At 42.8% G+C, this 24,116-nt stretch overlaps 1 protein-coding gene and 1 pseudogene across 2 annotated transcripts in view; one reads left to right on the top strand and one right to left on the bottom strand.

Moving 5' to 3' along the window:
- The window catches only part of GPR176 (G protein-coupled receptor 176), a 106,339-nt gene that overhangs the window by 5,798 nt on the left and 76,425 nt on the right, over positions 1–24,116 (top strand). The gene's annotated exons all lie outside the window — the stretch shown is intronic.
- Positions 18,935–20,248, bottom strand: LOC118002949 (annotated as a pseudogene).

Here is a 24,116-nt window from a genome sequence, read left to right as displayed (position 1 = left end):
TTGTGTGAAAACTTGAAATAGTAGCTTTATTGAGATAAATAAAATTCCTGTACTACACAATTCGCCCAATTATATAGTATATAATTCAGTGGTTTTAAGTATATTCACAGCTAAGCAATGATTACCAGTATGGAATTCCAGAACTTTTTTTTATCATCCCAAAAAGAAACCAAGTACCCATTAGTAGCTTTCCATTTCCCCTCAATACCCTGAGCCCTAGGCAACTACTAATCTACTTTTTGTGTCAGTGGATTTGTTCTGGACATTTCATATGTATGGAGTCATACAATATGTGGTTCTTTGTAAATGGCTTCTTCCATGTAGCATAATGTTTCCAAGGTTCATCTGTGTTGTAGCATATTTTTTATTCCTTTCTATTATGGAATAATACTCCCATTTTATGGGTATATTACCTTTTCTTCATGCATTCATCAGTTGAAGGACATTTTGAGTTGTTTTCACTTTTTGGCAATTAAGAGTAATGCTACTCGGGAGGGGAAGAATGAAGCGGGAGAAATCGGAGGGGTAGACGAACCATGAGAGACGATGGACTCTGAAAAACAAACAGGGTTCTGGAGGGGAGGGGGGTGGGAGGATGGGTTAGCCTGGTGGTGGGTATTGAGGAGGGCACATTCTGCATGGAGCACTGGGTGTTATGCACAAACAATGAATCATGGAACACTTCATCTAAAACTAATGATGTAAGGGCACCTGGGTGGCTCAGTTGGTTAAGCGACTGTCTTCGGCTCAGGTCATGATCCTGGAGTCCCTGGATCGAGTCCCGCATCGGGCTCCCTGCTCTGCGGGGAGTCTGCTTCTCCCTCTCCCACTCCCCGTTTGTGTTCCCTCTCTCGCTGTGTCTTCTCTGTCAAATAAAATAAATAAAATCTTAAAAAAAAAAATAAAAAAATAAAACTAATGATGTAATGTATGGGGATTAACATAAGAATAAAAAAATACATGCAAAAAAAAAAGTTCTGTGGCAAATAAACATCCCTTTCATGGGTTCTAGTTTCAAAAAAAAAAAAAAGTAATGCTACTCTGAGCATTTGTGTAGTTTTTGTGTGGACATAATGTTTTTAATTTTCTTGGGTATATAGCAAGAGTGAAATTTCTGGGTCATAAGGTAACTCTAAGTTTATTCTTTTAAGAATTGCCAGACTGCTTTCCAAAATGCCTGCATCATTTTACATTCCCACCAGCAGTGTACAAAGGTTCTAATTTCTCCACATCTCTGCCAATATTTGTTACTGTTTTTTTGTTGTTGTTGTTACAGCCACGCTAGTGGGTATTAAATGGTATCTCATGGTTTTGATTTGCATTTTTTAAAAAAAATATATATTTGAGAGAGAGCATGAACTGGGGGAGGGGCAGAGAGGGAGAGAGAGAGAGAGAGAGAGAGAGAGAGAGAGAAGCAGACTCCCAACTGAACATAGAGCCTGACATGGGGCTGCATCTCATGACCCATGAGATCATGACCTGAGTTGAAATCAAGAGTCGGATGCTTAACTGACTGACCACCCAGGCGCCCCTGATTTGCATTTTTTAAAAAGATTTTGAGAGAGAGCATGAGCAGGGAGAGGGGGCAGAGGGAGAAGAGGGAGAAGAGGGAGAAGGCGGTCCCCCAGCTGAGCAAGGAGCCTCATGCTGGGCTTGATCCCAGGATCCTGGGATTATGACCTGAGCCAAAGGCAGAAGCTTAATGGACTGAGCCACCCAGGCGCCCCAAGTTGTAAGCATTCTTAATATATTCTGAACACCAGATTCTTTTTTTTTTTTTTTAAAGATTTTATTTATTTATTTGAGCCAGAGAGAATGAGAGAGAGAGAGAGAGAGAGCACATGAGAGGGGTGAGGGTCAGAGGGAGAAGCAGGCTCCCCGCCGAGCAGGGAGCCCGATGCGGGACTCGATCCAGGGACTCCAGGATCATGACCTGAGCCGAAGGCAGTCGCTTAACCAACTGAGCCACCCAGGTGCCCTAAACACCAGATTCTTATTGATACGTGATTGGCAAAAATGTGCTCCCATTCTGTGGATTGTCTTTTCATTTTATTATTGGTGTCCTTTTTAAAACCACAAAGGTTTTAAATTTTGATGAAGTCTGATTTATCTAAAATTTTTTGTTGTTGCTTGTGCTTTTGGTATCCTATCTGAGAAACCATTGCCTAATTCAAGATCATAAAGATAACATTCTTATGTTTTCATCTGAGAGATTTATAATTTTAGCTCTTACAGTTAGGTCTTTGATCCAGGTATGTTAATTTTTGTACATAGTGTGAACTAGGGGCCTAAATTATTTTACCTGTGGATATACAAGTGTCTCAGCATCACTTGTTGAAAATACTTTTCTTTCCCCATTGAATTGTCTTGGCACTCTTGTTGATCTGGGAAAACTTTTGACACCATTGTTCCATTGAAGGATTTTCATAAACCTTTGACAAGGAATAAATAAAAGGAAAATGAATCTTTATCCCCACTGGTAATTTACTTTATGTGCTTTAAAAACAATCTGGAAACAGACTTTCCCCAGAGGCATGGAGATGAATCACCTATCTAATGTATTAATAGAGACTTACTTGCAGTACAATCAGGTAATTGCTTTTTTCTGGGTTTCTTAGATTTCTTCCACTTAGAGTAGAAATTAGTCCCTTTTCATGTGTGCTAATACACCTTGTCTCTGTTAAGGCTCAGTCATTTGTAATTTCTGGGGTGTTAATTATCTGGCTTTATTGTAACTCTGCGACATTAATGTTACTTCTAACAGGAATTCCTGTCACCTAAAAAAACTAACTCCAGAAATATTTACAAGTTTCACCTTTACAGATGTTCCAACAGCAATGAGCCCACTGGGGCAAGAAGACAGATTTAAAGTCAGCCCATTGTTTTCTTTTTCTTCTCTTTTTTACATTCTTTTCTTTTTTTAAGATTTTATTTGTGTCTTTGACAGAGAGAGAGAGAGAGAGTGCGCACAAGCAGGGGGAGTGGCAGGCAGAGGGAGAGGGAGAAGCAGGTTCCCTGCTGAGCAAGGAGCCGCACATGGGGCTGGATCCCAGGACCCTGGTATCATGCCCTGAGTGGAAGGCAGATGCTTACCCTAGTGAGCCACCCAGGCACCCCAGGATTTTATTTTTAAGTAATCTCCACACCCAACGTGCAGCCTGAACCCACAACCCTGAAATTAAGAGTTGCACGCTTTACCAGCTGAGCCAGCCAGGCAACCCGGACTCAAACAATATTGATTAGTGGCCACACTTGATTCTGAAGAGTTCTGGGAAATGTTTTTTTCTGGCCAACAGTGAAATCTTGCTTCACCAAATCTGAGATACTCTGAAAAACTTCTATGTTAAGCCACAAATGTCTAGGCAGCTTAGTGCTTTAAATAAACTTCTAACAATGTTTTACTAAAAGTTTTGGAATTCAGGTTTTTTTCCTTTAATTCTTTTTTTTTTAAGATTTATTTATTTATTTATTTATTTATTTTAAAAAGATTTTATTTATTTATTTGAGAGAGAGAGAGAGAGAGTGTGAGCACGAGAGGGGGGAGCGGGAGAGGGAGAAGCAGACTCCCCGCTGAGCAGGGAGCCCGATGCGGGACTCGATCCCGGGACTCCAGGATCATGACCTGAGCTGAAGGCAGTCGCCCAACCAACTGAGCCACCCAGGCGCCCCTAAGATTGATTTATTTACTTGACAGAGACACAGCGAGAGAGGGAACACAAGCAGGGGGAGTGGGAGAGGAAGAAGCAGGCTTCCCGCCGATCAGGGAGCCGGATCCTGGGATCGATCCCAGGACCCTGACATCATGACCTGAGCCGAAGGCAGCCGCTTAACCGACTGAGGCAGCCAGGCGCCCCTAATTATTTCTGATGAAAGTTTCCCCTGAGGGGCAAAATTACAGAGGTAGAGGTAGAGGCAGAGCATGAAACCTATAACAGCCTCTCTGGCTACCTGACTTTTTTTCTTTTGAGGGTTTTTAAAAATACAAAAAAATGTTAACAAATTATCATAAACCCCCAACTCAGAAATAACAGATGTTTACATTTTGTCATGTTTGTATAAAAATAAAATGTTCAAGTGCATTTGACTCTCCTCTGATGGCTCTCATTCCATTCTCCCCCATATCTTCCAGAGCTGGTGGCGACCCTGAATTGGGTGTCCAGTTTAAACTTCCCTCCTGTCTGTGTCCTCTTGGTGCTGCCTGTTGCTGGCCTGTGATCATGAAGTTTTTGCCAGTAGCGCTTATTCAGTGCCTACTGCCTGGACACATGACTTTGTATGCAGTGTTGATTTACAAATAATGGTCACCTCATCTAGGAAGACTGCATGTGGGCAGTTCAGGAAACTCACTGGGGACAAACGAAGGTTTTGCTAATGGGAGATGGGTGCTTCCTGGGCAGTGCACGTACCCTTGACTTAACCTGCCAGTGTGGTAACTACCAGTCAAGAATATTCCTTTTACCTTACGTTTACATTGGATTTTATGGTGTATAACTACCACATTGTTCCATTCAATCGTAATAACTTTATGAAATAACGTAGGGGCATTTTCTCTTGTTCTTGTTTGTTTCTTCTCAACATACTCCTTTACTCTAAAGCACTGCCCTCCCTCTCTGTAAGACGTGCACACCTACCAGTGAGCCTCCCTTCCAGTATGCATCAGGGATTTTAGTTGCAAACAACAGCGCCTGTTGTCAAAAGACACAGTTACTGAAGCATTCAGTAAAGAAAAACATTTTACTTGCAAAGATGAATTGCAAAGGAGTTCAGGTTCTATTTATTCTTTTTAATTTTTTTTTTAAAGATTTTATTTGACAAAGAGAGACACAGCAAGAGAGGGAACACAAGCAGGGGGAGTGGGAGAGGGAGAAGCAGGCTTCCCGCTGAGCAGGGAGCCTGATGTGGGGCTCGATCCCAGGACCCTGGGATCATGACCCGAAGGCAGATGCTCAACCGACTGAGCCATCCAGGCGCCCCAGGAGTTCAGGTTTTAGAAGGACTGATTTTGCCAATTGAAATGTACAACAGAGGGCGCCTTGGGTGGCTCTGTCAAATGTCTGCCTTCAGCTCAGGTCATGATCCTGGAATCCTGGGATCAAGTATTACATGGGGCTCCCTGCTCAGGGAATCTGCTTCTCCCTCTGACCCTCCCCCCTCTCTCTCGTGCTTGCTCTCTCTCAAATAAAAAAATAAAAAAAATATAAAAAAAAATGTACAACAGATACTTGAAGGCAACCACAAGATTACCGTATTTACAGTTAACCATGTTCGTTGTGGGGAAGAAAAAGCAGTTGTCTCATGAGTGTTACAACCTCAAAGATTGTGTCATGCCTTCAGATACCAGCATTGCAAAAGCCAATAAAGTTGCAAATTAGTAAAGTTGTTTTTATTAGGAGTCACAGGAAAGTCTCAAGATTTCATTTATTTTGTGGACCGGAACTAGACAGTGGAGCCTGAGTCTTTTTTTTTAAAGATTTTTTTTTTATTTATTCATTGGAGAGAGAGAGCATGAGAGAGCATGAACAGAGGGAAAGGCAGACTCCCTGCTCAGCAAGGAGCCTGATGGGGACTCAATCCCAGGACCTGGGATCATGACCCGAGCTGAAAGTCATGAGCCACCCCGGTGCCCAGATCCTGAGTCTTTCAGTGTTTTTATTTTTGGGGAGGAAATGGGGCTCAGGGAGCAAGTGTTGCTTTCTCATGGTGGAACGTAATGGGCACAGTTTTGCATAATGCAGCAGGGTCAGGTGTTTTACTTCTATACCGAAGTAGCCAGTTTATGAAGAAGGACATTTATTACAGGATATTGGATTACTTTCAGAATTTATCGGAGAGTCTGGGAACCAGGGACACTCAAGAAATATGCAGTCATACCCCTGGTTCTAGCAGAAATCATGAAGCTGTTGTCTGTCATACACTACCAGTGATGTGAGGAATTAGACTCTAGAACCCTAGGGCACAGGTGGCCCAGATCTAGAACCAAAGGACATGTCTTTTTTTTTTTTTTTTTGCATTTACAAGAATCCGATGAGTGTACCTAGCCACCACCTCACATAAATCATGTCTAGTTTTCTTGGGAACATCTTCTGGACAGAATATAGATCATAAGCCTGCACCACAACTGCAAGGCTGTCTGAAAAGTATTTTTAGCTTTCCAGCCTTTATAGCAGAGGGTAGCAGCTGGTTGAAAGATTATGGAATAACTGTTTAGTGAATCAAACTAGTATCTGCTGCCTTATACTTCATGTGATTCCTTAATGTGACTGTCCCTCACAGTGCTCAACAGAGCCCCACTTCCACCCTGGGAAAGAGTGGTGGGCACATGATCCAGGCCTTGCTGGTCCCAGGATCCTATTTCCCTGTCCTCAGTAATTAGTTCAGGGATGTTGTGGGATCCAAACTTGGTCAAAGTACTTGACATTAGAGATGCTGGTAGAAAAGCCTGCCTTTTCCAAAGGGGCTGCTTAAGCAGGGATAAAGGAAGCCAGGAACTGTCTTCTCAGGAGGGAGTGAGGGTGAGAGAAAAGAGGGGGAGGAGGAGGAGGAGGAGAGCAAGAGAGAGAAACCATCCTGATGTTATTGTGTAAGTCCCTGGAAGTGCTGAGCCTGTATTTTCCAATTACAACAAAAGAAAAAATGCAAAGTCTCTTTTCCACTTAAACTTGTATGACTTAGGTTCCTGTCACACACAACAAAAATACCCTGATGTGTGTGTGTATAGATAGTATTTTTCTCACCATGCATATCCATCATTTGGGTAAAAATTCAGAGGGATAGTGACTTGCTCATTAGCAGCCTCACAGCCAGGCAGGACCTGATGCAATGGAAGTCTGATGCCCAGGAAAGAGGAGTGACTGAAACTCAGAGCCCCCGGAATTGAGCAGGAGCAGGACCCTAAGTCTGGTAGTGCAAGAGGTCCGCAATGGAAGGCTGTATTCAGGCCCGGGAGTGGAAAGGAGGCTGAAAGCCATGGGGTGTCGGAGGCCCATGCGTGTGCAGAGGCAGAAGCCCAGAGATTTTACTGGACCAGGAAGTACTCTGGCAACTATCCCACATCAGTGTTTAGCCTCCAATTTTTTTTCTCTCTCAGGGAAACATCTTTTTTAAAAAAGAAATCAATGGTTGCTTGCACAATTGGTTGTTAATTGATACAAAAACTTAGTAGCCAGAAAAACCGTAGCTGTGTTAGAAGAGGGAGATGTTGGCAAAGTTAGATGTAGCTGCTCAGGAGATGATGAGCTCATGTCGTTGGGTCATAAACTGGCTTCCACTTTACTGAGTTGTTTGTAAGGGTTTCTGGGGGGGGGTCAGTGGGCAAGGCTGTGGGTGAGTCCTGGGAAACAACCCTCACCGGTCGCTTGCAGGGTGTGGGCCAAGTCCTGGACCTCTGGCAGATACATGGTTGAGGGGATGAACTGTTCTGTGTTTTCTGCTTCACATTCACCGTGGCCAGTGTCTGGCTCTCAGACTGTGGAAGCAGAATCCTGTGGGGGTGAAATGCGTGTCCGCAGCTGATCCAAGCCCAGGGTGTGGAGTGGAGAGTGGGAGCTTCCCTAACATGAGGTCCAGGCATCCAAGTGCAAGGAAGAATCTGGGCCAGACTCACATGGGCCGTGTTGAACTCCATAGATAATAAAAAGACCGACGGAACAAGTGCCAAAAGGTGGAGAGGAGCAGAGCAGAGATAAAACCCACACCCCCGAAGGCCATTGTCTTTGTTCTCAATGGGCTGATGAGCGGCTCAAAGAGGCTACAGGGAGAAGCCTGCACTCCCAGAATTCATCAGGGCCAAGGATGTGTGTGTTCCCTTGTACTACGTATGGTTGTAGATCCATGTGTAGTTTTAGAAGATAACACAGGCAATGTTGCATACCCTTTACCCGATTTCCCCCAGTAGTACAGGGGGGGAGGTATGTGTGTATGGTGGGTACAGTATCCTAACCAGGATATTGATATAACCAAGACACGTCCCTGTAAGGATGATTTTTTTTTTTTTAAGATTTTATTTATTAGAGAAAGCACGAGCAGGGGGGAGGGGCAGAGGGAGAGGGAGAGGCAGACTCCCCGCTGAGCAAGGAGCCCGATGCGGGACTCCATCCCAGGACCCTGGGATCATGACCTGAGCCCGAAGGCAGATGCTTAACCAACTGAGCCACCCAGGCGCCCCTGCAAGGATCTTCCTGTTACTTTTTCATAACCACATCCACTTTCCTCCAGCTCCTACCCTCTTCTTAACTCTTGGCAACCACAAATCTGATCTCCATTTCTATAATTTTGTCATTTCAAGAGCTTTACATAAATGCAAAAATAATACAGTATGTAACCCTGGGGATTTTTTTTTTTTTTTTTTCTTTTTCATCCAGTATACTTCCCTGGAGATTTCATTCCTGTATCCATGGTTTGTTCCTTTTTATTTTAATTCTCTTTGTGTGAACTTCTTCAATCAAAGTATGGGCAACTCCATGACATTTCTGATTATTCTTAAGTCACAAAACACTTCCAGTTTAGTACATAAGATGTGCAGTCTGATGAAAGAAGCAAAGCTCTAAACTTAATAGAAAATGAAAAATTCTCCCCTCCCCACGATCCCCAGTCTAGGTCCATTGCTTAGGAGAAGCTTGAAGTTGGGGAAGAGAGTATGGTTGGCTTCCTTCCACATCTTGAGCTTCTGGCCAACCTTGGCCCTCCAGGATTGGTGCTGAGATGAGGTTTTGTGGTGCAGGGATGGAGGGACAGAAAAGGCCATAAAGACTGATCCTGGTGTAAGTGGTTTCATACTCTCTGGACTGTCACCTGTCCCTTGATGGTGGTGATGCCCTCCCATTTTCTTGGTTGGTAGCATACTCTGTCCTCAGTCCTTTGAATGCTGCTGGACCTCTAGCTTCTCTCTGTTGAGGGCTCTTTTGCCCCTGAAGGTGACCCTCTTGGACAAGTCTCAACGTGACCCCATGCCATTGCTCTCACTCGTTGAACCATACGTAGTACAAGGGAACACACACATCCTTGGCCCTGATGAATTCTGGGAGTGCAGGCTTCTCCCTGTAGCCTCTTTGAGCCGCTCATCAGCCCATCTCTGGCCCTTTGTTTCTCAAAGAGGATCCAGTTTACTTCACTGTAAACCCCAATTGATCCTCAACCGGCTCTCCCCAATTGCGGCCCTCATCAAGCTGTCTGCATGGGCTTGTTGAAACTCCCTTCCTTACTTGTTGAAATCCCCTTACTGGGCTTGGGGAGAGATGGGCACCCCCTCCTTTCTCTTCTGGGTGGGTAGGACTTGTTGCCCACCCACAGCTCTCTGTCTTCCTGTGTCTCCTCCAGGTGAGTAGGGGTTCAGGTGTTCTAAGTATTTAACCATAACTTTGAAAAATACACATTTAAAAAAAATACTTACTTATTCATGAGAAGCAGAGAGAGGCAGAGGGAGAAGCAGGCTCCCCATGGAGCAAGGAGCCCGATGTGTGGGACTCGATCCCAGAACCCTGGGATCACAACTTAAGCTGAAGGCAGGTGCTTCACTGCCTGAGCCACCAAGGTACCCGAAAAATATGCATCTTGATCTGACACTTTGGTATTTATTGTATCTTGATGCCTTGGTAAAATTTTCCAATTCCAATGCCTAAATAGTATGTTCATTTAAAAATACTTTTTTCCGGGGCGCCTGGGTGGCTCAGTTGGTTAAGCAACTGCCTTCGGCTCAGGTCATGATCCTGGAGTCCCAGGATCGAGTCCCGCATCGGGCTCCCTGCTCAGCAGGGAGTCTGCTTCTCCCTCTCCCGCTCCCCGCTCTTGTGCTCTGTCTCTAAAATAAATAAATAAAATCTTTAAAAAAAAAATAAAATAAAATAAAAATAAAAATACTTTTTTCTACTTAAAATTTATGAAGCAGTTTTGTTCAAATTTTCCACATACCTCTTTGACCTCTGCAACTCTTTTTTTGTTGGAAACATTTTGGAGCTACCTTATCCAATTTTTCAGGGTCCCTCACCATTACTTCTAAGCCCTGTGAACAAGACACTGTGCTTGTTTGTTTTTTAAAGATTTTGTCAGACAGGGAGAGCACACACAAGCAGGGAGAGTGGAAGGCAGAGCAAGAGGGAGAGCGGAAGTCAGAGCGAGAGGCAGGCTTCTGGGCGCCTGGGTGGCTCAGTTGGTTAAGCGACTGCCTTCGGCTCAGGTCATGATCCTGGAGTCCCGGGATCGAGTCCCGCATCGGGCTCCCTGCTCAGCGGAGAGTCTGCTTCTCCCTCTGACCCTCCCCCCTCTCATGTGTTCTCTCTCCCTCTCTCTCTCATTCTCTCTGTCTCAAATAAATAAATAAAATCTTAAAAAAAAAAAAAAGAGGCAGGCTTCCACTGAGCAAGGAGCCCAACACGGGCCTTGAACCCAGGACCCTGGGATCATGACCTGAGCTGAAGACAGGCACTTAGCGACTGAGCCACCCAGGTGCTGCTGAAATTTCACCCGAAGCGACAAGTAACCCTTCTGGTTTCTTTAGGGCAGGAATGAAGAATGATACTGTTGCCTTCTTTTTCACTTACTCTATCAGATGACATTTATAGAAGCCCAAAGTAACATTGATTGAGGTAATTTCATATCATTGTGCCTTCTCCAAACAAAATTCCAAATAAAGTAATTTATTACTTGTTCCGAATAAAGTAATTGAAGGAGTGCCTTGTATTAAGAGTGATTTTTTGTTTTCTGAGCAAGAATGTTTGAGGATACCTCTGCGTTGTGTTAGAGGGTATGAGATATTTACTACCTGGTTCCCTGGGCATCCCTGTGTGTGCTCATTTGCACCTTTAATTAACAGCTACATTTTGTTGGGGCTTCCTGTGCAGTTTCTTAGGACAAGAAACACTTCCAACGGCTGCTAAATGGAAAGGAAAGAATAATTCTCTGAAGTCTACCGAAGTGTGAATTTAATTTCCAGGAATACAGAGTTCAAGCAAGGCTCAAGCTGAGACAAAATAATCAAATTTTGGTTTTCAGACCTTCTCATTGATTGATGAGAATAGCACCTTTTGTATTTGTCCTGTTGTTTCTGTGGCCTTCTCCCAAGGCTGCAAATCTTTAGCAGCAATGAGTCTACAAATTACCAGAAGCCTTAAAATGAAACCTATGTGAAGGTCTGGATTAGGGACTAGAGAGTTAACTGCCTGTTTCTCTCAGGGATACTGTTATTGTTAAGATTACATGGGACTTAAAAAAAAAAAAAAACAGGGGCGCCTGGGTGGCTCAGTCGGTTAAGCGTCTGCCTTCGGCTCGGGTCATGATCCCAGGGTCCTGGGATTGGGCCTCACATCGGGCTCCCTGCCCAGCAGGAAGCCTGCTTCTCCCTCTCCCACTCTCCCTGCTTGTGTTCCCTCTCTTGCTGTGTCTCTCTCTGTCAAATAAATAAACAAAATCTTAAAAAAAAAAAAAAATTAAAAAAAAAAGAGTACATGGGACTTTAAAGATTCTTTAAAGAGCACCACATTTTTTCTTGTTAGTAACAAGTCATTGGACTCTAGCTGGTGAGGATCACACCAGGTGCTTAGGAAGGGTGGATTCTAGCCTGGCCCTGCTGTTGAGTGGTGGGTTTACTGTTGGTGAATCACTTTGCCTCTTTGTGATTGTTACTGTGAGGCAGAGATTCTTTTTTTTTTAAGATTTTATTTATTTATTTGAAAGAGAGAGTGCATGCGAGAGTGCCAGGTGGGAGGGAGAGGGAGAAGCAGATGTGCAGAGTCCAACGTGGTGCTCAGTCTCAGGACCCAGAAATCATGACCTGAGCTGAAATCAAGAGTTGGATGCTTAACTGACTGAGCCACCAGGTGCCCTGGCAGGCAGAGATTCTTAAACCTAGTGTGCATAAAAATCACTTGTTACAAATGCAGATCCCTGATGAGTTCGATCATCAGAACTTTCCTTTTGGTGGGTTTGACATGGAGTCTTGGAGTCATATATATATGTCTTTAAGATTTTATTTATTTTGATAGACAGCGAGAGGGAATACAAGCAGGGGGAGTGGGAGAGGGAGAAGCAGGCTTCCCACCGAGCAGGGAGCCCAGCACAGGGCTCAGTCTGCATCATGACCTGAGCCGAAGGCAGACACTTAACCGACTGAGCCACCCACACGCCCCAGAGTCTATATTTTTAATGAACACTTACTGTGATTTTGATGAAGATGCTTCACACTTTCACACTGATCTAAGGGATGGCCTGGCCGACTTCTTAGTCTGTGGAGGTGACAGGTGGTCATCATGTACACTCCCAGGTTATAGCCCTGGGAGTCAAGCAGTGAGGGTAGATATCAGGAGGATGGAAGGGAGAAGACTAGTTTTTTAAGGTAAGTGCTTGGGGTCATTAGAAGATTTCCCCCCTACTCTTAGTGGAGTAATAGCATTACCTTCAGACTATTCTTGCAAAGAGAGTTGTTGGGATGGAGTGGAAGTAGGAATTTAATTTGGGGGTTATTGGTACCATTTCTACCCATCTTTTAATAGGTAGTGTTGCTTAAGGTCTGAAGGTAATATGGAAAAAAATAATTATGAATAGACCAAACCTCTTCTCAAACCTGACTTAAAGAAACTTACCTCAAAGTTTTATGAATTGAGAAATCTGACTTCCTAATTCTTCCCCTGCCCACTGTCTCCATCTCAATATATATCCTATAGGTAATAACTAAATTACTATTTTTTAAAAAGATTTTATTTATTTGACAGAGCACAAGCAGGGGGAGGGGCAGGCAGAGGCAGAGGGAGAAGCAGGCTCCCCGCTGAGCAAGGAGCCCGATGCAGGGCTCTATCCCAGGACCCTGGGATCATGGCCTGAGCTGAAGGCAGACGCCTAATGACTGAGCCACCCAGGCGCCCCTCTATGCAGAATTTAAAACATTTTTTCAAAATTTTCATTGAGCTTGAAATTAAAAATTTAGACAATATGCACCATCTCACAGGGACTTGTCATATATCACCCCTAGTTTCTTGGGCTCATTTTGCCTTCAGTCTTTTTGGCCGTGCTGTGCTCCACCTTCTTCTAGGAATTCCTGATACCTCAGTAATTAAGGCCTTGAAATTCCACCCATCTGCCACCAGTCTGGACTTAACCAGTGTCCCTGAGATGGTTTAAGCCTAAGTGTGTCCTCCAAATACCCAGTATATATGCAGCAACAGTCTCAAACTAGGAAACTAAGTCTTTATCTAAAGAGCCATAAGCAGTGTAGATAGGGAACCCACATAGTATAGTTAAGTGTCATTTTTAGCTTGGCACAAAGGAGAACAGAGAGGGCAAGTGAGTGATCAGAAAGACCAGTTAAGGGCTACTTGGCTTTGGGGAGAATGTGATTGCTTTAGCACGTAAATCTCTTGTTAGAATATGAACAACAAGGGAGCAGGTGGGCAGCTTTAAAAGTACATTCCAAACCAATTTGGTGTGCTTATTAGGCCTTCTTATTGTTAATATCAGACATCTTTAATTTTGACTATGGGATCATCATGTACTATCTCAAGTTATAGAATGCAAAATGTAGTTTAAATCTCTGCTGCCCCTTTTTAATCTTGACATGAGTCTTGTGTGGTCGAGGAGTTAGGGACAGAGGTTGAGCTGAACTCACAGATAACCCTATTGACCTCATCATGTTAACGTCAGTATATTGACTCATATTGAATTTAGCATCTACTAAAACTCCCAAGCTTTTATTTCATGTATTGCTGTTACGATTCTTTTTCATCATCCTTGTTTGATTCAATTTAGGAGCCCAGATTAGTACTTCCATTTTATCATTTTAATTCATCTAAATTTAACTAAAATGTTTTACTTCTTTGTATCAATCTGTTAATTTTTTGGGGGGGAAGGATCCTGATTATGCCATATAACATTACTGCTTTCTGTGATATTAACTATGTATCTTTTGTATTTCCATCTAAATTCTCAAAAAGAGTATTGAGTGGTACAGGAAGAGAAGAAGGTTGGAGATCTTGTTACTAGTGATCTGGTAATTGAGGTTAATTTACTAGTCAAAACCCTTTTGGAATAATTGTTAAATTATTAACTAGAACCCTCACCCAGGTCATTGTTTCTTTATCTTGTTTCCAAAAACATTTGGAGACATCGGATATTTTACTGAAAGTCAGATATACTATGTCTACTACATCTCCTAGGCTTACTGATATAAGAAAATAAGGAGAATCTGACATGATTTATTCTTAGTTCATCTGTGCTGGCTCCTAGTGATTACCTCTGGCCTTCCTGTCAATAATTAATTCTAGTGTCAGGTTGACCAATATGAATTTTGCTGTATTTTCCTTCTTCCTCTTTTCTGTGTCTCTAGTTCTGGTTCCTTTCCTATTCTACATAATTCCTTAAAGTTCTCCAGAGTTGGTCCAGAATAGTGCTTCTCACACTTCAATGTATAAGTAAATCTGATGGGGTTCTTGTTACAATGCAGGTTCTGATTCAGGAGGTCAGGGATGGGGCCTAAGATTCCACATTTCTTTTTTCTTTTATTTTAAGATTTTATTTATTTGTGAGAGAGAGCACACAAGCAGGGGTAGCGGCAGGCAGAGGGAGAAGCAGGCTCCTTGCTGAGCACGGAACCTGATGTGGGACTTGATCCCAGGACCCTGGGATGACCTGAGCCGAAAGCAGCCACCTAACTGACTAAGCCACCCAGGCATCCCAGGTTCTGCATTTTTTTTTTTTTTTAAGATTTTATTTATTTATTTGACAGAGAGACACAGCAAGAGAGGGAACACAAGCAGGGGGAGTGGGAGAGGGAGAACCAGGCTTCCCGCCGAGCAGGGAGCCCGATGCAGGGCTCGATCCCAGGACCCTGGGACCATGACCTGAGCTGAAGGCAGACGCTTAATGACTGAGCCCCCCAGGTGCCCCCCAGGTTCTGCATTTTTAACAAACTACTAGATGCTATTGGTCCTCAGGCTGTTCACATTGACTAGAAGACTTGGTGTTCTAGATAAGAGTTCTAGATTTTAGTGCTCCTCTAGAGCAGGAAGGAGGTCTCTGGTGGAGGTCTCATCAGCATCTGTATCCTCTAACAGTTACCTTCCTCATTCCTTTATCTTCAGTGTCTCTTGCTCCCAATGGCTCCTTGGCCTCCCTTCTTTTGCATTTCTTGCCCTGTATTGCCTTTCTTCCTTCTTCGGTTCACAGGCTTCTTGGGAGAATAGTCTTAAATTTCATTCTTCCATTTTATCCTCTGCTGATTACTCCTCAATCAACAACTCTGATCATGTCACTCTCCTCTTTCTATCCCTTTCCTAGCTCCCCTTTCCTTCTGGCTCCTTCCAGTGACATTCTGCAACCTGGCTCCTGTTTCCCTCTCCAGCTCACTCATCTTACACTCCAGGAATTCCAGCCTACTTGTGGTTCCCAGGGTACATTCTATTTCCAGTCTTCTTGCCTTAGCTTTTATTATTCCTTTGTCCATAAAAACTCTTCCCTGCCTTATTAGCCTGGCTAATTTCTCTCAATTCCTTTCACACTCAGAAACTTAGTATCTCAGGGGCGCTTGGGTGGCTCAGTCGTTGGGCGTCTGCCTTCAGCTCAGGCCATGATCCCAGGGTCCTGGGATCGAGCCCCACATCGGGCTCCCTGCTCCATGGGAGGCCTGCTTCTCCCTCTCCCACTCCCCCTGCTTCTTTTCCCTCTCTCGCTGTGTCTCTGTCAAATAAATAAATAAAATCTTAAAAAAAAAAAGAAACAATATCTCTATATTTATTACTTGTATGATTCAAGAATAATTGAAATGAGGGGTACTGGTGCTTTCCCTCTTTAAGCTGCAGCTATAACTGTAGAATTACTGGAAGGAGATGTTATTTTGACATGATGATGGTCAGTTGCACTGAAGGATTTTAAGGATACAAAGTCACTTGGTAAAATCTTATTTATTTATTTATTTATTTATTTATTTATATTTTTACAGCACAAGTGGGGGAGTGACAGGCAGAGGCAGAGGGAGAGGGAGAGGGAGAAGCAGGCTCCCCATTGAGCAAGGAGCCCGATGTGGGACTTGATTCCAGGGACCCCAGGATCATGACCCGAGCTGAAGGCAGTTGCTTGACCAACTGAGCCACCCAGACACCTATTTACTTATTTTTAAGTAGGCTGCTCACCCAGCATGGAGCCCACGTGGGGTGCTAACCCACAACCCTGAGATAAGACTGAGCTGAGATCAAGAGTCGGAAGCTTAACTGACTGAGCCACCCATAAATCTTATTTTTTAAAAAGGGAAAACTTAATCATCACTCTGTAAATGAAGAGGGAACAATATTTTTAATTAGTTTATCATTGTGTGAATTAGCCTAGCTGACCTATAAAATATTCGTTGACAAAGTTTCATGGGAATGAAGCAGTAAAATAAAAATGATAAGTTTTATCTGATGAGAATATTTCACTAATGTGATCTGCAGAGACAGTGTGAATGGTAAGGTTTTCAGATGACAATTCAGAACTTTGACATCTTGCATTGTCCTGACCTTGGGAGCAGAGTGACAAGAGAGGGTTACATGTTGGCTTAGAGAGTGGCCTTCTACAAATCACTATAAACTAATGGGGGTTACTTCACAGTAACGGAATAGAGATGAAGAGCTGCCTGACAAGATGCAAATACTGAGGATTTGATGGATTATTAGCTGGTGAGTCAAACTAGACGCTCAGGACTTGAAATAAGTCCGAAATTTTTAATAAAATTTTAAAATATTTCCCATAGCTGTGGTCATGATCTCTCAGGCAACAAATGCAATTTGCCACCAGATGTGTCGTTGCTATGACACTTGCAGATACGAGAAGGGATGGTGAAAGGTGGAGATTGAAGTGCTAATAGATTTGAAACCTTTTGTGCAAAATGATCTTAATGTATGTGTTTCAGAGATAAGCCTTAATCCTTTGTACATAATAGGTATTCTGTAAATGTGTGTAGAGCAAATATAAAATATGTGAAATATTTAAAATTAAATGAAGCAAATAACCTTTGCTTTTCTTAAGGAATTGTTCTTTATGGTGTGGTTTTATGCCTGCTGGATCACACTGTGTCCTAGATTTCTGTGACTATAGAGAAAGGCATGCAAAAGAGAGTAAGAATTGTCAGCTTCATTAAGGATATAGCATGTGCTGATATAATTTCCTTTTCCCCAGGGATGTGGAACTGTTGATGAATTCCTTTCTAGCTGAAATGCCTGAGTGGGAGCTCTGGTCTCCATTCTTGTCACGGATTTCCTGGCCAGCCTGTTTCTGGGTAATGACTCTCTCAGTTTATGTTGCCTTTCAGCATAATACATTTGTTCAAACCAAACTGTGTGTCTGGTGGGTTATACCACAAAACCAAGAGCCCACAGCCAGAGCTAGAGGCAATATTTTCAATTATGAAAGCTCATAGTCATAATAGTCTATTTTGTAAAATAGTACTTGGCTATGCCAAACCTGTTTCTCTTTTGAGAATCATGTTCCTGGGATAAAAATAGGACTTCTGGTAAGATCAGTATTGGGTAGTGGGCCATAGGGCTCTAGAGTCAGAGAGTTGTGAGTTTAAGTCCTAGTTCAGCCACTTGCTAGCATTTTGTCCTTGGGCCCGCTTTTATTATTATTTTTTTTCAAAGATTTTATTGTTTGTTTATTTATTTATTTGCTAGAGAGAGAGAGAGGGAACACAAGCAGGGGGAGATGCAGAGGGAGAAGCAGGCTTCCCGCCGAGCAGGGATCCTGATGCAGGACTCGATCCCAGGACCCTGGGATCATGACCTGAGCCAAAGGCAGAAGCTTAATTGACTGGGCCACCCGGGGTGTCCCTCAAAGATTTTATTTATTTATTTGACGGAAAGAGAGAGAGAAAGAGCATGAGCAAGGGGGAAAAGGCAGAGGGAGAGGGAGAAGCAGAACCCTCACTGAGCAGGGAACCTGAGGTGGGGCTTGATCCAGGAACCGTGTGATCGTGACCTGAGCTGAATGCAGACACTTAACCACCCAGGCGCCCCCAGCTTTTATTATCTTTAATTTTTTTAATTAATTATTTTTAAAATATTTTTTCCTCACTGTAAAATAGTAAAGAATTTTTTTGAAAGCATAGGAAGTTAAGAAAATGAATATTCATATAACATGAGCATTTTCTTATACAATTAAATATTCTTCGAAAACATCATTTCATATATTTATATAGTATTTGATTATTCAGTCATTTAATCATTCTTAACATTTTTAGACATTATGGTGTTCCTTTTTTTTTTTTTAGGATACATCTATAATTTTATTACAAAACCATTCTTTTGGCATTAGTTGGTTACAGTGATTGCAGGATACTGTGAGTGTGGCAGAGCAGCCCTAATGTAACACTGCATTCCCTGCTTCCTGGACCCAAATTTAAGTTACCTTATACCCATTACTCACAAGTAACCAGCGTTCATTAATGCTGCAACTTCTGACGCATATTCCCTTTAGGGAGGAGCTGATGCTAAGGGATTAGAGTAAATGTTGATAAGGCTACAAAAGTTCCTTCATGGGACTTGTTTCTTCTCCCTCCCCCCAAATTACTTTGCTTTAAAAGAATCAAATAACTAGTCTGAATAGCAGCGCACCCAAGAAGCATCACACTTTTTTTTTTTTTTAAGATTTTATTTATTTATTTGACAGAGAGAGACACAGCGAGAGAGGGAACACAAGCAGGGGGAGCGGGAGAGGGAGAAGCAGGCTTCCCGCCGAGCAGGGAGGCCGATGCGGGGCTCGATCCCAGGATCCTAGGATCATGACCTGAGCTGAAGGCAGACGTTTAACGACTGAGCCACCCAGGCGCCCCAAAGCATCACACTTAGTTCTTGTTAAAAAGCAGTACCTGTGCAATGCACGTTTTACACCGCAGGCAAAAGGGAATGATCCCTTTAGTTTTAAACTCCCGCTTTAGAGTCTCTTAAAAAAATAAAAGCATTCCATCGAGTTCTTCCAGATGGTGTTATTGCTGTACATGTGTTGGTGGGTCACTCTCTGTGCTGTGTTTGCTTTGAAGGGATCTTCCAATGTATCTCCAATATTCCTTTCTTACAGTGTCCTTTTCTTTAGCTAGAATCTCACACAACTCTAATGCTTTATTAAAAATGTCCTTCTTGTCACATTGGTTTTCTAGCATGTCTTCATAGATATCCACGAGAAAGGCAATTAGGTAGGGGGAACTGTGACTCGGTTGTAAATCAAGTAACTGATTTAACGGATTTGGATATTCGGAAAGACCACGATCCTGTAAAATCCCTTTCAGATAGTTCCGTGCACTTTCATTACGTGGTACTAGTTTGATCATTTCTAGAGTGTACTGGACTTCTCTCTCCAGTATAGCACGATCATTGTAGCCAGTGGTGTTAGAAATTACGAAGTACCGGGGCGCTTGGGTGGCTCAGTTGGTTAAGCGACTGCCTTCGGCTCAGGTCATGATCCTGGAGTCCGGGGACCGAGTCCCGCATTGGGCTCCCTGCTCAGCAGGGAGTCTGCTTCTCCCTCTGACCCTCCTCCCTCTCACACTCTGTCTCTCATTCTCTCTCTCACAAATAAATAAAATCTTAAAAAAAAAAAAAAAAGAAAGAAATTACGAAGTACCTTTGGTTCCAGACAGTTATTTCTCACATCCTCTTTAAGAAGTTGGTCTACATACTGCAGCTCATTATCCCAAAGTTTAAATTCCTGCATCCTGATTAAGAATATCAGCAATAAACTCAAGCTCCTGAGATGGATCTTTTAGCCATTCCACTAATAACTCGCCTATGATGCCAAAGTTGAGAGTTTTGGGGCTGTTCCTCGATTATTGCAGTGATGTAGTTCATTTCCTCATGTAGATCCTTTTTAAGTGACTTTAAGAGAACTCTCTGAAAATGCCACACTGTCTAATTGGCTGCATTTAACTCAATAGCATCTCTGGTTAGTTTAAAAGCTTGTTCACTTCTTTCATCACGCTGCAGGACAGCCCGGAAATAATCAAAAACTTCTCTATAAATTTTTCACTGTAAATTATCTGGACCACTGGATTGGGGCCATCATTCTGCGGCACTGGATCTACATCAGCCCATTCTGCTCTGTCCCTGTACAGGACGTAAGTGGGCAAGTCCAGGCTCAGGAACCCATCGTCCATAGGGGACGCCACTGCTTCTCGGGGCTCAGCTGCCATTGCTTCTTCCTGCCGCTGCTGGGGCGGCGGAGGGTGCGGCTGGGGTGGTGGTGGCTCCGGCTGCCCAGACTTTCTGCCCTGCGCAGCCTCTCCGACCCCCTCAGTGGCCGCCATCTCGCCTTGGCCCGCAAACCATTATGGTGTTTCTTGGTTAAACCATGATAAATAGTGCTGTGACAGATACCTTTTAATTAAAAAAAAAAAAAAATCTTTGTCCAGTTTTCTTTTTCCATGAGGTAGTTTCTTAGGAAGGGTGTTCTAGAGTTTTGTTTGTACATTTTTATTTATTATTTCATGCACGTGCTAGTGGGGGCGGGGCAAAGGGAGAGGGAGAGAATCTCAAGCAGACTCCCTAATGAGTGCTGACCGCTGAGCCAGATGCAGGCCGATCCCATGACCCTGAGAGCCTGACCTGAGCCAAAACCAAGAGTCAGACACTAAACTGACTGAGCCACCCAGGTGTCCCTGTTTGTACATTTTTAAAAAAGATTTTATTTATATTTTTATTTATTTATTTATTTATTTATTTATTTATTTATTTAAGATTTTATTTATTTATTTGAGAGAGAATGAGAGACAGAGAGCATGAGAGGGAGGAAGGTCAGAGGGAGAAGCAGACTCCCTGCCGAGCAGGGAGCCCGATGCGGGACTCGATCCCGGGACTCCAGGATCATGACCTGAGCCGAAGGCAGTCGCTTAACCAACTGAGCCACCCAGGCGCCCCTTTTTTATTTATATTTTTAAAAGATTTTATCTATATATTTGTCAGAGAGAGAGAGAGAACAAACAGAGGGAGAAGCAGGCTCTCCAATGTGGGGCTCCATCCCAGGATCCTGGGATCATGACCTGAGCCAAAGGCAGACACCTAACGGACTGAGCCACCCAGGCATCTCAATAGATTTTATTTATTTATGAGAGGGAGGGCACACGCATGCCCGCGAGCACCCCCTAAAAAGGGGGGGCAGTAGGAGAAGCAGACTCCTCGCTGAGCAGGGAGCCCAATGTGGGACTCGATCCCAGGATCCCAGGATCATGACCTGAGCCGAAGTTAGACGCTTAAACGACTGAGCCACCCAGGCACTCGTGTTTATACATTTTTAATAGTAGCTTTTGAAACTCTTGATAACCAAAAGCAGAGTGAAGGGTAAGTAATTTAACTGAGCTTCAGTTTTCTTATTTATCCGTATCCTAATGGTGGGAGGATATGGGCTAATATATGCAAAACACATAGCAGAATGCCTGGCACATATTCTTAATGTTTTTAGTCTTTGCTTTAACATATCTGTTGTCCACACCGTATCATTAAGTGCTCAACCACCTTCACTATCTTTTTAAATTTTTTATTTTTAAAATTTATTTTATTTTATTTTTTTTAAGATTTTATTTATTTATTTGACAGAGAGAGAGAGCACAAGCAGGGTGAGTGGCAGGCAGAGGCAGAGGGAGAAGCAGGCTCCCCGCAGAGCAGGGGGAGCCCGATGCGGGACTCGATCCCTGACCCTGGGATCATGACCTGAGCCAAAGGCAGTCGCTTAACCAACTGAGCCACCCAGGCGCCCGAGGTGAATTTTTTTAAAAGATAAAAAATTTTAATAATAAAAACCATGCTTCCCAACAGATAAGTAATAAATGTCTGTTAAGCTGAAAAGAAAACCATGCTTGAAAAATTCATAGTAAATGTTTTTCTCATCAGTGAAAAATATTATTTGCATTTTCTAAATAAAATATCTAATTATTTAGCTAGATGACAAGTTCCATATCCAGTATTTGTTTTTTTCTTTCTCCTTCTTTTACTAAGACAGAAAATACTTCATAATTAGAGTCTGTTAAGAGCGGCAATGAATGTGTGATGACTGCCATTTTGGGAAGTTGGATAATTCAGATGGAACATGTGTCCAGAAATGATGGCAAGCTTTTTCACCTGAAGAATAGAGTCAGTGTTTCTTTCTTTCTTTTTTTTAAGATTTTATTTATTTATTTGACACAGAGAGAGAGCAAGAGCAGGAACACAGCAGGGGGAGTGGGAGAGGGAGAGGGAGAAGCAGAAGCAGGCTTCCCGCTGAGCAGGGAGCCCGATGCAGGACTCGATCCCAGGACCCTGGGACCATGACCTGAGCTGAAGGCAGATGCTTAACCGACTGAGCCACCCCAGGCATCCCTCAAAAATGAAATCTTTAAAAAAAAAAACAAAACAGGTCTAAATGTGCCAATCAAAAGACAGTGGCTGAAAAGATGAAAAAGCAAGACCCATCTACATGCTGCCTACAAGAGACTCACCTCAGAGGTAAGGACACACACAGACTAAAAGTAAAGGGATGGAAAAAGATATTCCACACAACCAAAAACCAAGCTGAGGTAGCTATACTTAGACAAAATAAACTTTATTTTTTTTTTTTACTCTTTTAAAGGTTTTATTTATTTATTTGACACAGAGAGATAGCAAGAGCAGGAACACAGCAGGGGGAGTGGGAGAGGGAGAAGCAGGCTTCCCGCGGAGCAGGGAGCCCGATGCGGGGCTCGATCCCAGGACCTTGGGATCATGACCTGAGCCAAAGGCAGATGCTTAACGACTGAGCCACCCAGATGCCCAGAGTCAGTGTTTCTTTAGAGGCTTAGTCTACAAGTCTACGAGGACATCTCCCTCAAATTGGCCATTTGTCTTCTCAAAGAATCTCTGTAGCTTATTCTCAATATTCAAAATAAACATGTTTTGGTCCTGAATGAAAGGATGAAGAAAATCAGGATAACTAGCTATATTGCTGACATCAGCCACTTGAAATCATGGAGTGGCTCCTCCCCGGTGTTAGCTGTGTGGAACAGAAATACTTTAGTTTCTTTCCTCATTTCAAAAGTTTGCATGTTCTAGTACTCAGTCAGTCTGGGGCCCATTTCTTTGTTGAGCATGCTGAGAAAATAAATGCTCAGGGGCTCTGATTTGATTATGTTCATAGTTAAAACTATTTTCGACAACACTGGATTGAGATTAGGAGGCATGTTGTTGGGTGTCACCTGTTTTAGTGAATAAAGCAGTGTGGGTGTCTGGCATAAAATTTCTTTTTTAATTTTCAACATTTTGTATATACTTTCAGGACTTCTTTTTAAAACTTCTTTAAAAATTATTATTAACATATAATGTATTATTTGTTTCAGGGGTACAGGTCTGTGATTCATCAGTTTTACACAATTCACAGCGCTCACCATAGCACATACCCTCCCCAGTGTCCATCATCACTGTTACCCCCATCCGTCCACCCCCTCCAGCAACCCTCAGTTTGTTTCCTAAGATTAGGAGTTTCTTATGGTTTGTCTCCCTCTCTGGAGACAAGTTAGATGAAACACCTCTTCTATGGATTGGGGTTTTGGTGGTATTCAGAACCAAGTGTTTTTAAGCACTTCTACCTCGAATATGTCCCATTCATATGATAATTGATATGTCTGCTCTGTGCATCACTGATTTCACCTAACTGTGGAACACAATACAAACTAGTGCAAATGTGACTGGAATTACTCTTCCGTGTTGCTGTGGATGTGCGATGCCGAACAGAGCTGTTAATAATTTTGTCAATACTTGTGTAGTCTGATTTTCCTCTGAGCATTTTATTTGTCATTAACCTGGTGTCTGGCACGCTGAGTTTCTTGGAAATAGAGTAATCTTTATTTGTTTTGTATGAGGAATGCAACTTGGACTATTGCTTCTGTAGTTTTGGTCTATTTTCTGCCCTTCATGACAAAATGAACCAGTTTCATACCGAAAAGCATCATTTTCTGAAAAAACTTAAGGAAGTTTAATAGGCATGTTGCTGTGTAATTTTTGAAATTTAGTTTGAAATGATGTAAAAGTTCTTTGACTGCCTCAAGTCAGTCTTTGGTAAATGTTTATGATAGAAACACGCTTAGAAATGGAATAATTTTGTCCAGTATATTCCTTGGCAGTTGATTGGACCACCTTCACTGATTTGTACTAGAATGAAATTTACTATTT

The sequence above is a fragment of the Mirounga leonina genome, unplaced genomic scaffold, assembly GCF_011800145.1.
Source record: "Mirounga leonina isolate KUSES-001 unplaced genomic scaffold, KU_Mleo_1.0 Mir_91, whole genome shotgun sequence".
Taxonomy (NCBI): Eukaryota; Metazoa; Chordata; class Mammalia; order Carnivora; family Phocidae; genus Mirounga; species Mirounga leonina.
Note: the sequence above shows the minus strand (reverse complement) of the source record. Positions and strands in the feature narration are given on the sequence as shown.